Genomic DNA, 12,660 nt, shown 5'->3' with positions numbered 1-12,660 from the left:
ATAATTGCTGTTGATGTTCAGTAACTTTCTTTTCATATGTGATTACAGTGTTAATGATACAGATGGCTCAGAGCCCACACAGGCTGATAACTAAGCAAAAATATTGAATAGAGGAATGAATGAGGGAAAAACTCCCCTTAGGATTTGGGAATGGGGTTAACCGTTAGGAGGTTGGGGATGTTGCAGCAGCGAGAAGCTAAAACTTGCCAAAGAAAGAACATTGTGGTAACTAATTTATTACCATGAATTACCCGTTTGCCTCATCTTTGAGTTGTTTTCCAGCAGGGAGCAATTTCCTCCCTTCAAAACTAATTCTGTCTCATGTTTCGTTGCAGCTGTAGGCCCATATCTTTGTAACAGCAATGTACAAAATGTTAATCTATGTACTGTGTATCAGAATACCAGTTGACCCCAGCATTCTTAATATCTCACCTCCATAGACTGGCATACTGTCTTTAGTGATGTATGTAAAACATTACACTTATCCTGATAATGGAACTCAGTCTCAGAGGACAGTTCAGATCATATCACTTTCAAATGCATGTCAACATAGTTTGGTAAGTGTTCCAACGAACAAAATCCTATCCATACAAACCATCCCCCAACCCTATTCTCGTTGTTGTCACCTTCCATTAGTGTGCATCTGTGGATCATGGTTTCATGTGGAGGTTTCGCCACTCAGCTTTTCCACCTCTTGAACACCCCCCTGTAAACATTCACTCTATAATTTCACTTAAGAATAGTATCTTCATTATCCATCTGGCTGCTTCCAGTGAGTGGAGGCTAGCTGGTTTGTGATCCATTTTAGATAGACTGATCAATACTAATGATGTAGCCAATTGTGTGTACTCTTCTCGATATGGGGTGGAGTTAAAAGGGAGGACAGACACATGCTCGCACACATGTATACTGTAGAAAGAAACAGCTTGTGAGAAACTAAACTAAGGATCTACAGCTGCTAGCAGCACAGCAGTGATTTGAGCTAACATCATGCTAACATGCTTATGTTAAGCACTTATAATGTTTATTATGTTCACCATATTAGTGGCTTTAGCATTCTAGCATTTGCTAACTAGCACTAAATATAAAATACAGCTGAGGCTGTTTCGGGTGTAGTAACTTTTGCAGGTATTTGACCATTGGACAAATTAAAACCCAGCACCGACGCTAGATGAAATGTTAATCGATCACCAAAATTATTACAATTAAAATTTTTGTGAACAAGTGAAAACATTTAACTGCTTGTCGCACCAGATGAAAAGGCAGGGGATTACCATAGTCATCAGGATTTATCCTCTGAAAATCATTTACATTTACTCATTTGGCAGACGCTTTTATCCAAAGTGACTTACATTTGAGATGAAACAACATACAAGCATCAACAAAGCATCAAATACAGCATGAGGTCTATAACTGACAATACATACTAGTATGAGCTAATAGCACATATCGCATCAATGGGGTAAATACCTGAAAGAAGGGAGAGTTAACCAAAAAAAGTGCTATTTCACAATGTGGGCCAATTCATGTTGTAGATGCTGAGGTACTTTACTGGATCAGTAACAAATTTGACAGCCTGGTAGCACTGAAGGAAAAATAAGGGGATCGCCAAAGTAATTGGGATTCATCCTCTGAGTACCATGAATGTCTGTACAAAATTTCATTGCAATCCAACCAATAGTAGTTGAGATATTGTATTTCATTCTCGACCAACCTGACTGGCAGAGAGTGACGCGGCTAGCATAACAATAAAGCTACTTTAATCTCAAACAAATGAACATGCAACGTGTTGACAGTATGGAGCTCTGGTAAGATCTCTTTAAACATCTTCCTTATCATTTGTGGACTTAAGACGACAAGAAGAGAATGTGGGGAAGAGAGGGAAGATTGCTTGTTCCTGTAGACACGTGCAATCTGAGACACAGATAGATAAATCCACTCTGGCCTGTATTAACTTTTGCTGCTGGAATTTGTTCAAGTACATTCTGTGACTTGGGGAGAAGCCAAAACTCCAGCCCAGCTCTCATATCTCATGTTGCAACAAATGGCTTCTGGCTGAGCTTTAGTCCTCAGCCACTGCCCCATCACGCACAGGGAGAAGCGAGCTTATTGTTCAGCAGAAGGTTCATTCTCATGTCAGAAATATTTAAAGCTACTTCTTCCGTGTTAGAAAAAGTAACATTCCTCGTGGTTTCTGTTTTTTCACGCTCTGTATTGTTACTTTTTCTTCTCTGCAAGACAATTTGTGTGCAAATATTGTCCAGACACGATTTCCACTTTATGGGTTTTGCTCATTAAGACTGTCAGAAGTTTATTCCTGTAGATCTAATGAAACATTTTCTGCTGATCCTTTTCCTGTAGAAATGGACCAGTAATGAAAACATCCTAGAGTATTATGCAACAGTTCACACTCTCTTGTATGTCCTGTAGCCAACCAGTCGATCATGTGACATTCACTGTTGTAACATATTGTACCGTGTTGATAAAGTTATATGAATTATGCAATGTAGACACAAGGGAAAGTGTGTGTTTGTGTGCGTGGGTAAGCAGCAGCTGGTTGAGTGTGGGTGAGTGAATGCTAAAGTACACAATGGAGAATGGGAACAAGCCTGGTATACCAATAAAACAATATGACTTTTTTTTTGTTTGTTTTAGAGTTCATGGAAATGCTCGTGTTGCAGCAGCAAAGTAAATAAACACTCAATTATAACATACAACATAATCTCATGCGGCTGTGTTGAAATGCTCAGTTTGAAATAAATTGTGGGACTTGAAAACCTTCTTGAGAGTACAAATGAGCAGACTCCTTGTGTGGCAGAACAGAAAGAGCACGCTGATTAAAACCTTCAAGGCCTGTATAGTTACAGTGAAATGAGAGGATGATGTATGACTGGATGATATTGTGGTTTTGTGTAAGGCTGCTAAATGGTAGGTGCACTAACAAGCCATGTATACTGTGAGCTCAGATTCAGAATGATGCTGGGTCATCAAATTTTCCTTTCTCAAAGTGATTGCATATTGTCTGTAGGTTTATATAATCTGTGAATGTACTTGTGTCTCAAGCTTACTTCGTTTAGTTCACTTCACTTTAGATTTTTTTTACCCAAGATAGTCTTTGTCAGTGTTTTGGTTCATTTTGCAAAAAGAAAAGTTTAATGAAATCTTAAGTCAAGGCCTAAAAACTTCAAAACAAAGTGTGGTTTACATTTTGTATTACCTTGTCATTTTGCATCATATCAAGTGTTAATTGTTAAAGAAATGTAGATAACTGATATCCTACCCTGGAATTCTTGATCAAACTTAAGAAGTAATCAGTAACGTAGAAATACTTGGCCGACAAATGGCTCTCAAATGATAGTTAACACTTCCCGTTGTGCTTTGACTCTGTCAGTCATCACTTGCTGCCTTATTTCTGTTAGTCATTCATTGTAAGACATGAACTTTGCCTCTTGCACAATAAAGTGCCTGTGATTGAGACTGACTGGAAACCGCGCCTCTCGGACGATGTCAGCTGGGATTGGCTGCATCCTCCCCCCTGCAACCCTCAAGGATAAGCAGGTATGGCTAATGGATGCTATGTATAGCTAAACACAAATTTCACAGTCTGCTGCCCGGTCTTATTCCTAGCTCAACTGACCAGTCAGGCCAAGCATAACTCTGACCAAACTGTAGCATTTTCTAATAAGATAATGTATTCACATATTTGCACTAAAGGATCAGCGTTTCTCACCGTGTATCCAAAACTGTAAGCTAGAAAGAGGACAATCAGGACAAAATGAGTGATGGAGGATCTGATGTGGGAGAAACATGCACCTGCTTTTCTGCGTGAGTAAATAAGGCCACTCCACACAGCTGAATGGTTCTCCTTCTCTTCTTGATTCTTGCCCTTTTGCTGTCATATTTAGAGGATCCTGTGGTGGGGCTGAGGAGTGTGAAAGATCAAAATTTGGCAGAGGCTGAGAGGCAGCAGTTAAAGAAGAAATGAAAGAGGATAAAGAGGAGGAGGATGGGGGAGGAGAAGATCCCTCTGTCAGACACAGGTCCGGGATCTGGGCTCAGGAGAGTGACAACCCCAGTGTGGTCTCACACCAAGCGCATTAATGAGCGTCTGAGAGGGATTTAAGCTCTAGGGCTTAACATAGATCAGGCGCTGATTCTCTACCTCAGGAAAACGGGACTGGACTTTGAGCCACCATTATGGAGGCATTTGCACATGCTGGGAGAGATGCATTAAGGTTGTCTCAAATGAAAGCAGTACCTGAAACACTTAGAGACTAATAGTAGGACATACTGGGAATTATCTACCACGCTGGAACAGTTAAGCCTTGGTAGACTTGTGCTGTCTACTTATGCCAGAACCTCCCATCTGACCTCTATGATGATTCTCCTAAGCATGCCATTTTACTGTTGCTTAGACTTTACATCAACATTGACAGAACTGGCTGCATAATGTAACAAAGTGCATTAACACAACTACTTTTTACTGCGCTACATTTATCTGACATCTTACTGGTCAATTTTAAGATTTTACATACAAAACTCAACTTGTAAAATATGATGCATTGTTATAGTTTAAACTGCCTTACAGTGTAAAACTATTGTAATTAGCTCCACAACAACCAGTTACAACAGTAAAATGCTGCTCACACATTAAAGAGTAATTTCACTGCTGGAAAATGGGCCCTTTCTTAAACCTACAGTAGGTACAGTTATTTGATTGATCATCAATTATATTTGTGCTATATGGGTTTAAACTTAATAATATTACTTAGGGGTCACATGAGCTTCATATTCATGGTTATGATAATAAACATTTGGTTAAGGATAGGGAACAATCATGGTCATGGTTTTAAGAAAAATATTGCTGACTGTCAGTTGTAAAAAGGGCAACAAACAGCTTTCTCCCGTGTTAAACGACAATGTTATGGAAGGACTGTATTGTACAGAGATTTTTAATTCAAATTATTTAAGTAAAAGTTATTCAAATAGTTGTCAACCCCTCTCTTAAGGCATCCCTCCAAAGAGACACTAACACATTTTCATGTACAATGAGTGCATGGAGAGAGTACGCACAAGTAGGCAGGCAGGTAGCCCAGCTTTGATTGGCGGTGCGACAGCCACAGATACCACATATTGTTAATTTTTGTGTCAGAGCATTTGATTTAATGATTGCCGTAGGGATGTAACGAGAAGTTCAACAAATACAACAAAAATGCTTCTGAAATAAATTGCCTGCCCTAGCTTAAAAAAAAAGTACCTAAACGAAAATAATCTTAACCTCATGCTTTTAACTTTCTGTAGGACCTGCTGTGTGAAGTGAAAAAAGCCCAAATGAGAGTTATGTAAACACATTCCCTGCACGCACAGCTCAAACAGCCACAGCTGGCTGAACTTGCGTAAGAGACCCTGCATGGCTCAGACTCTGTGTATGCCATCCGGGTTTGTAGATCACTCAAAATCTGCTTTGGTTCAGTCCTGTTTCACAGGCACCAACTGCATGGCACTGCGACGGATGGATTAACATAAGTGCAGGATTGAGGTTGTCCCAGATAACTAGAGAATTGGAATGATTTCCAAAAGCATTCATGAACATTTTCAGGGGTTGCTTAGAGGTTACTGGATGGTAATATGATCCACATTAACTCAAGTTTTATTGTAAACTTTGTTGAATTCCCCTGGATGACTGCAAGTAGAAAAATGAGAACACAACTGATGCCATAAATTAGTAGAAGGGTCTGCTGGACAAGGAATATCTCATTTAAAAGATTTTTGCTAAACTAAGTGTAAAAGGATGGTAGCTGCCGTATTTGTTTATGGCTAATGATACTTTTATAGTCCAAACAGACAGTTGTTTTATTTTCTACAATAATAAGAAACGTAGAGAATAAAATGTATTTCATGTTAAAGGTACCCTATGGAGTATTTTAACCTCTTGTGGCACTGTAGAGCAATGTTTTGGTGAGTGAGTCTCCTTGTTTGAATGTGTTGCAACAGCATAAATTTCTGCTCACTGCAGAGGATGTTTGTCATCTTTTGTGCCATCTCATGGCCATTAAGTGACAAGGTCACACTGTCAGAGCTGCCTGCCATGTAGAGGAAACAATAGCAATAGGTGCAGCGTGAATTAAAAACATAAATATCACTGAGGCTCTCACACTATGGACAAAGTTAAAGGAACAGTTCATTTTGGGATATAAGCTTGTAGGCTTTATTGCCCGTTATGGAAATAAAGCGAGCCAAGTGTCAGGTGTGGTGAAGAAGTTCTCGGAAACTCGTGATGACTTACACAGTACTGTTTATTGAGCCCAGCTAGGGAGGCTGATAACAGCATACAGTGTACAGATACAATGTAACACCTAAACCAATCTGATGAAACCTCCTGGTACACAATATTTATCTCTGTGTTATCCTAGACTGTCTATGTGTTTCTCCCTACAAGGTCATCTTTAACTGGCCTAAATCTGTTCCCTAGGTCAGGTTTAAATCTAATGGTGTCATAATTTTGGCCCTCTAATCTGTGGGGACAGTGAGTTCTGTAAACCTGTAAGATTCCCAGGGAACACTGATATCTGCTAGTCTGATGCTGGAACTATAGTGTCTCCCTATCAGCCAATTGTCGTCACAATGACAAGGAGTGAGACAGAGGCTACGGTTGGAAAGTCAGGAATGACCCCGTGCCTAGTCTGCACATGAGCCGTACCTCACCTGTAAGACATTTCCTCAACATTGACAAGAGTTAGATGAGAAAATCAATACCACTCTCCTGTTTACACTGTTTACACTAAATATGAAGCTATAGCCAGCAGATAATCAGCATAAATTTAGCATAAAGACTGGAAACAGTAGGAAAGTAGATATGTCAAGGTTAAAATGTATTCTTACCAGCACCTCTAAAGCTCATTAAGTAACACTTTATATTTTGTTTCTTGCATATGACTTATCACCACAACTTGTCTTTTTTACATTTAAATTTTTGTACAAATTAAACAAATGAGGTAAAACATGTGACCAGGGTAGCTGTTTTCTAGTCTCTCTGCTAAGCTAAGCTAACCGTCTGCCTGCTGACTGTAGCTCCACAGTTGTTTTCTATTTTCTTTCATTGAACCTTTATTTAACCAGGAGTAAAAGTCAAATTTTGAATTTAAAATCACTTTCAAGAGTGCCCTGGTCAAGACAGGCAGCAGCACAAATAACATAAGGTAATAAGGTTTCAGACATAAGACGCAACATAAAATTTTATAAAATGAAAACATCATGCATGGCAACTTTGCCAACAAGTTTACCTTATGATGATATGTTAATGTTTTGTTCACAATTTGTTTCCGCTGCCCCAAAGTGACCCCAAAAAATCATTTACTGCTGATTTAAGGACGCAAACACTGTTTCAGTGAGAAAGAGTAAATGTCAAGTCCACAGGGTACCTTAAACTGATTCATACATGTTTGTTTCACAGCAGCAGGTATGGTAATGTGTGCTCTAATGTGTGCTGAATACTGAAGACAGAAACCAGGAAGCATTTTTATAAGTAAACACTACTTTGCATATGAATACCAGAATTCACTGTGATGGGGAAATTAGAGCTAATTTGCCAGAAGCACTTACCTTGGCATGAATATGAGGGAAGGCCATGCACTAACAAGTACAGCCAGGCACTGATTAGTGGGTAATATACTTACTTCAGTAAGTGGAATAAAGTGCTCCACTGTATAACTGGGATAGACTGGATTTGCCTCACTTGGTCTGCCAGCATGGCTCAGTCTTAACAGGTACAGGAACACGTCGCTTACAGCTGATCGTTTCGTCAACTCAGGATGTAGAATCAACCCAACAATGAGCTACTGTTGAACCAAAACCTGTAGGAAAATACAGAAACGCAGCACCTTTACATTGTTTACATTACTCTGGAACAAGCTTCCTCTTGCCATCCGCTCTGCCTCCTCTAAATAACCTTTAAAACCCAGCTTAAAACATAAATCTTCACTGAGGCCTATGGGCTTTAATCTCCCCTGGCCTCACACCTCTCACCTCTTACCCCGCCCCCCCCTTTTTGTTTGTTAAGCGTCCTTGGGTTTGTGAAAGGCGCTATATAAATCAAAGTTATTATTATTATTATTATTATTAGAGATGTCAGGTTTACGTGTAGTCTCTGTCACTTAGATTTTGTAATATGTTTAGGTGGTTTTGAAAGAAGTATTCAGATCCTTTAGATAAATAAAAGTAACTATCACAACGGAAAATACTCCATTACAAGTAAAATTCCAGTGTTAATAAATGTATTAACTGCAAAAATATATGATTTGATTGTTAATACATATACATTTTATTCTTGTAGCATGTCAAGATGCAGCTATTATAATTTCTTTATATACTGTTGAGTTGCAGAGTAACTTGTGTAGCCATCAGATAAATGTACTGTAGTACATTTAATGTGCACATGTGCTTAAATATGTTACTTGTAAATGTATTTAGTTATTGTATGCCACTGGATAATTCTGCCATCAGCACTTTCATAGGCTATTGCATCCTTCCATCCTGCGTGGATATTTGACAATGATTCACTGGGCTTGCCATTCACATGCTGCTGACAGTGACATTGACTTGTATGCCAAGTATTATGGGACATTCTTACCTGTGTCAGAGATTATTCTGAATTAAACCTGATCAACATGGCTTTCTATTTGGCCGTGTCTGTGTACCGAGATTGAGCAAGACCGTGGTTTAGGCCAAATGGAGGTAATTCTCTAAAGCGAGAGCAGACAAATCTGCTATTGGCAGATTTCTCACACTGTGGAGACCAGTGGCGACAGACTAGTGGAGCTGCAGATGTTCACAGATTATAGGCTTGTGCAATAATCAGCTTGGTGGAGACGTGTTCGCGCTCTCATTACAAGTGGCCCCGTGTGACAGACAAAGATGCAAAGATGTTTGTTTGTAGTCAGTTCAGTTTTTAAACTGATATGTAAAAAGTAAGCAAATTAGAGAAATGTGCTTCAAATGTGTGCAACAGTGCAGTCACATAAACAGATTCAAATACTATATACAAAATATAGCCATTTCCAGTGGATCACTTATACACATCTCATGCTTGTACAATCACCAAAGGCACTCCGCTCACAAGTGAGAGCCAGACAAATGACTTCACAAGGAGACACGTGGGTCATTCAAAAAGATAAGAAGGCCACCTCTGATGCGTATATTGGAGTAGTCTGCCCAGGAAGGGTGTGGCGCTTCAGTTCAATAGTGCAATAATTCAGCTGGGCACAACCTGAAAAGGCGATGCTGGACTTTGCAGGGCAAAATGAGACAGGGGCAATCTAGTGCAACACACCCTGCCATTGGAAACTACTTTAACACAAGTTTGACTGAGATTCATTAATGCAATATTTAGTGCAGATTGCATGATACTGTTAGGACGTGATTTACTAGCATCCCGAATAAAGATTAGGCTACTAAAATATTGCAAGTGCAATTTTAGTACCTGTTATGGGCGATTTACTAAGAATTGTTGCATAGATGACAACAGGAGCAAACACAATGGAGGTGGGACTATTTAAATGAGGGTTTTGCGTGTTTTTTAATGGTTTCCGCCACGGAGAGTCGGGAGGCAAAGCAGCTACTGCGGAAAAACCTTGGTTTGTTTCGTTCATTGTGTCCCTAGTATGTGGAAATTGTATGTACCTGCCTATCCTGCTTGAGATTGCACTAAGTACTTGGGACAGCACACCTGAAAAACTACTTTGGCAAACCCCAGCAGAAACAGGTACAGTATGCTGGAATAACCCAGACGTGAGAAAATGCCAGCAGATTGTGCTTCATCTAGCCAGAGGGAACAATCACCTGCCCGGTCGCTCCGCGATCTCCTGTCCCTGGCCCACAACGCCACAACGCCCCATTTTTTTTTAAACCCAAGAACACACTAAGACAGATGCTGGTACACCCCAAAGACCGCACACCCAAACACAAGAAAAGCAATCTAGTGTATGCGGTCCAATGCAGTGAGGAATACACAAACGCATGGCTCAACACAGAAGGGCCAACTCCTCAGGTCAAGACTCTGCAGTCTACTTACATCTGAAGGACAGAGGACACTCGTTTGAGGACCACCAGGTGCACATTTTAGACAGAGAAGATGGATGGTTTGAAAGAGGTGTCAAGGAAGCCATCTACACCAGGGTTGAGAAGCCGTCATTGAACAGGGGAGGGGGTCTACGCCACCACTTATCCCCCACTTACAATGCTGTCCTTTCATCACTTCCCAGGAAACTCAACAAACGTAACCTATTGGCCTCAGGTGAAGATACCAACGATGGTCGTTCAGTCTTGGCCACAGGTAGTCTTAACGACTGTAATGACTGTCGTCACAGCAACAAGGAACACTAACGAACCAGCGGTATCGATGACCCGGGATAACGACCCCACTGAGGTTAAATAGCTGAGTTTCCCTGCTAGTCAGTCAGAACTGAAGAAGTCCTTTGGATGAGGGACGAAACGTCTTCCAGTATCTTCAACCAAGTCCAGTTGCCCTTGATTTTAACCTTTGTTGGATAACTATGACCTGGATGACTGAGAATCTTCATAGACAACGCCCCATTCCCTCTCTGATACTGGGCTGTGTTGCTATTACGACCGGCGCGCTGTGAACAGTTGGTGTTCCAGATGCTGTTGCACTCACGTGAAATTGTGTTTAGGCTTGGCAGATCACATTGCGTGTAGTAAATAAATGTATTTGCATGTTACGCCCCAAATTGCATATTCATTAAGGCAAAAGTACTAAATGAATAACAGGCGCTACCTTGCGCTTTTGAAAGACGTCATTCTGTGTGCACACCATTAGTAGATCAGCTTACGTGCTAATTTGCAGGTACAGGCACAGTATTTACTCACGCAAAACTTTAGTAAATCAGGCCCTTAGAGTTCCTGTTTTTGCATCCACCCCCTATAAAAGCAAGGTTATTTTTAGTATTCCTTAAGAGGACTTTCACTACCAGTAGGCCTAGATGGTGAGTTGACGACTGAGCCAGTGGTCTTTTAGAAAGAGAAAACTAATGTATGGCGGAAAGATATGTTTAGATGGTAAGATATGTTTTACCATCTCAACCTGAAGCATTTATTTTAAAAGCTTGCATTAAAAGCCTTGAATGAATAGTAAAGCTAACATCTGTATTGACAAAGTCTATTTTAGACTCTCCCTCAGATTGCAGGAAGCACTTCACTTTAATTGATTACTCATGCTGCTACTTGTTGACAAGAATACAGTCCAGTGTTCCCGGGAAGTGTTGTGCTGAAAAGCTTCCCACACACATTACCTATTTTAAGGTTCAATCAAGGACCATGTAATCACTTGTGGTAAAAAACAAACTTACATTCCAGTGCTCGTTCTTTTTGTCATGTTTTCAATCTGTTGATATTTGGCAAAGCATGGACACAAACACTTTGCCTTCTTGTGTTGTCTGAGAAACAGCACAATAAAAATTGATTTGGGTTTAAACCAAAGTCATTCAGAACAATGGTAATCAGATTTTACATGGAGGCATCACTCAGTGTTGCGCTGATTTAATTGCTAATAACATTTTCTGTGGCGTACAGACAATTCATGTAAAGAAAAACACAAGGCTGTGAAAAATGCAAGACGGTCACGAAAAAATAGGCAACCCTTTTAAATAGATGAATCAGTTAACAACAATTAACTGATTATGTTGATCTGCATTCCAATTATCCAGCAGTAAGCTGTAAATGGTGTGCAAAAACAAAGGGTGTCTGTCTAGATTTTATGCTACTGAGTTTGCAGTTCAGCTCCATCAATGGTCACACTTATTCCTTTATGTAACCCTTTATCACAAACGACTCTACAAAGACTTACCAGAAATAGAAAAACACGTCTCCTCAACTACCCACAAAACCCCAAAAGATGTATGCGAGTTTGATGGTCAAATGTGTGATTAAATACTAAGATTTTTGATGGATGCAGCTGGGCAATCTTGAAAGTAATGCGCCAGTCGCTAACTTTGTCTGCTGTTTAGTGCTCGGCAGGTAGTGTGCAGTGAGTTTATAGCACCATTTTCCTTAAAACAGCTGCCTACTGCCTACTGGAAATGACACTGCTGATGAGAGCGGTGAGAGTGCACCAAAACATTAAAGTTGCTGGCTGTAAAACACAAAACAATAAGCTGAATGAAGCTGAAACACTCTGTAGAGCTGTGGGGAATGAGAACTTTGATCTGTTTAGATTCCGAGAAGTGCAAAAGTATCCCATGTTTGATTACAGATATTGTATGCACACTCCAATGGCCAGGTTATGCTAAAAAAAAAAGTACAATGTGTCGTCTGACCACATCAGAACGCCAAAGTGTTTGGAGAGTTTCATTCAGCATTCAAGTGACTGTGTGTACGGTAAGATTTATCCTGCTGGTCCAAGGGTCCTTCTGGGCTTCCCGCTTCTCTAATCTTCAGGCCACCATTGCCCCCATTTCTACAGACATAATGAAGACAGAAGCAGACATCAACATGCACTTTTAAAAGCTGTGCAGTTCAAAAGCATACAATATATGGTACTGAATGTTGTGCTAAGATCAAATAACAGAGGGCTCAGTTCCAGAGGAGAAAGAAGTAATCATCATTTTGAGTTGATGAGGTCCTAATATTAGAAAGGAGTTTCTTAAT

At 40.1% G+C, this 12,660-nt stretch overlaps 1 long non-coding RNA gene across 1 annotated transcript; it reads left to right on the top strand.

Annotated features, from left to right (window-relative positions):
- The first annotated feature begins 2,149 nt into the window (after positions 1-2,149).
- LOC119915116 lies at positions 2,150-8,449 on the top strand. Its single transcript, XR_005446893.1, has 4 exons — positions 2,150-2,928; positions 3,463-3,558; positions 3,715-3,825; positions 3,906-8,449. It is a non-coding gene; the product is annotated as an uncharacterized LOC119915116 (long non-coding RNA).
- Positions 8,450-12,660: the final 4,211 nt, after the last annotated feature.

The sequence above is a fragment of the Micropterus salmoides genome, unplaced genomic scaffold (genome assembly GCF_014851395.1).
Source record: "Micropterus salmoides isolate LMB-PRFRI ecotype aquatic unplaced genomic scaffold, ASM1485139v1 Ms_hic_scaffold_20, whole genome shotgun sequence".
NCBI classification, from domain to species: domain Eukaryota; kingdom Metazoa; phylum Chordata; class Actinopteri; order Centrarchiformes; family Centrarchidae; genus Micropterus; species Micropterus salmoides.
The sequence above is the reverse complement of the archived record's forward strand: the minus strand, read 5'-3'. Positions and strand labels throughout refer to the sequence as shown.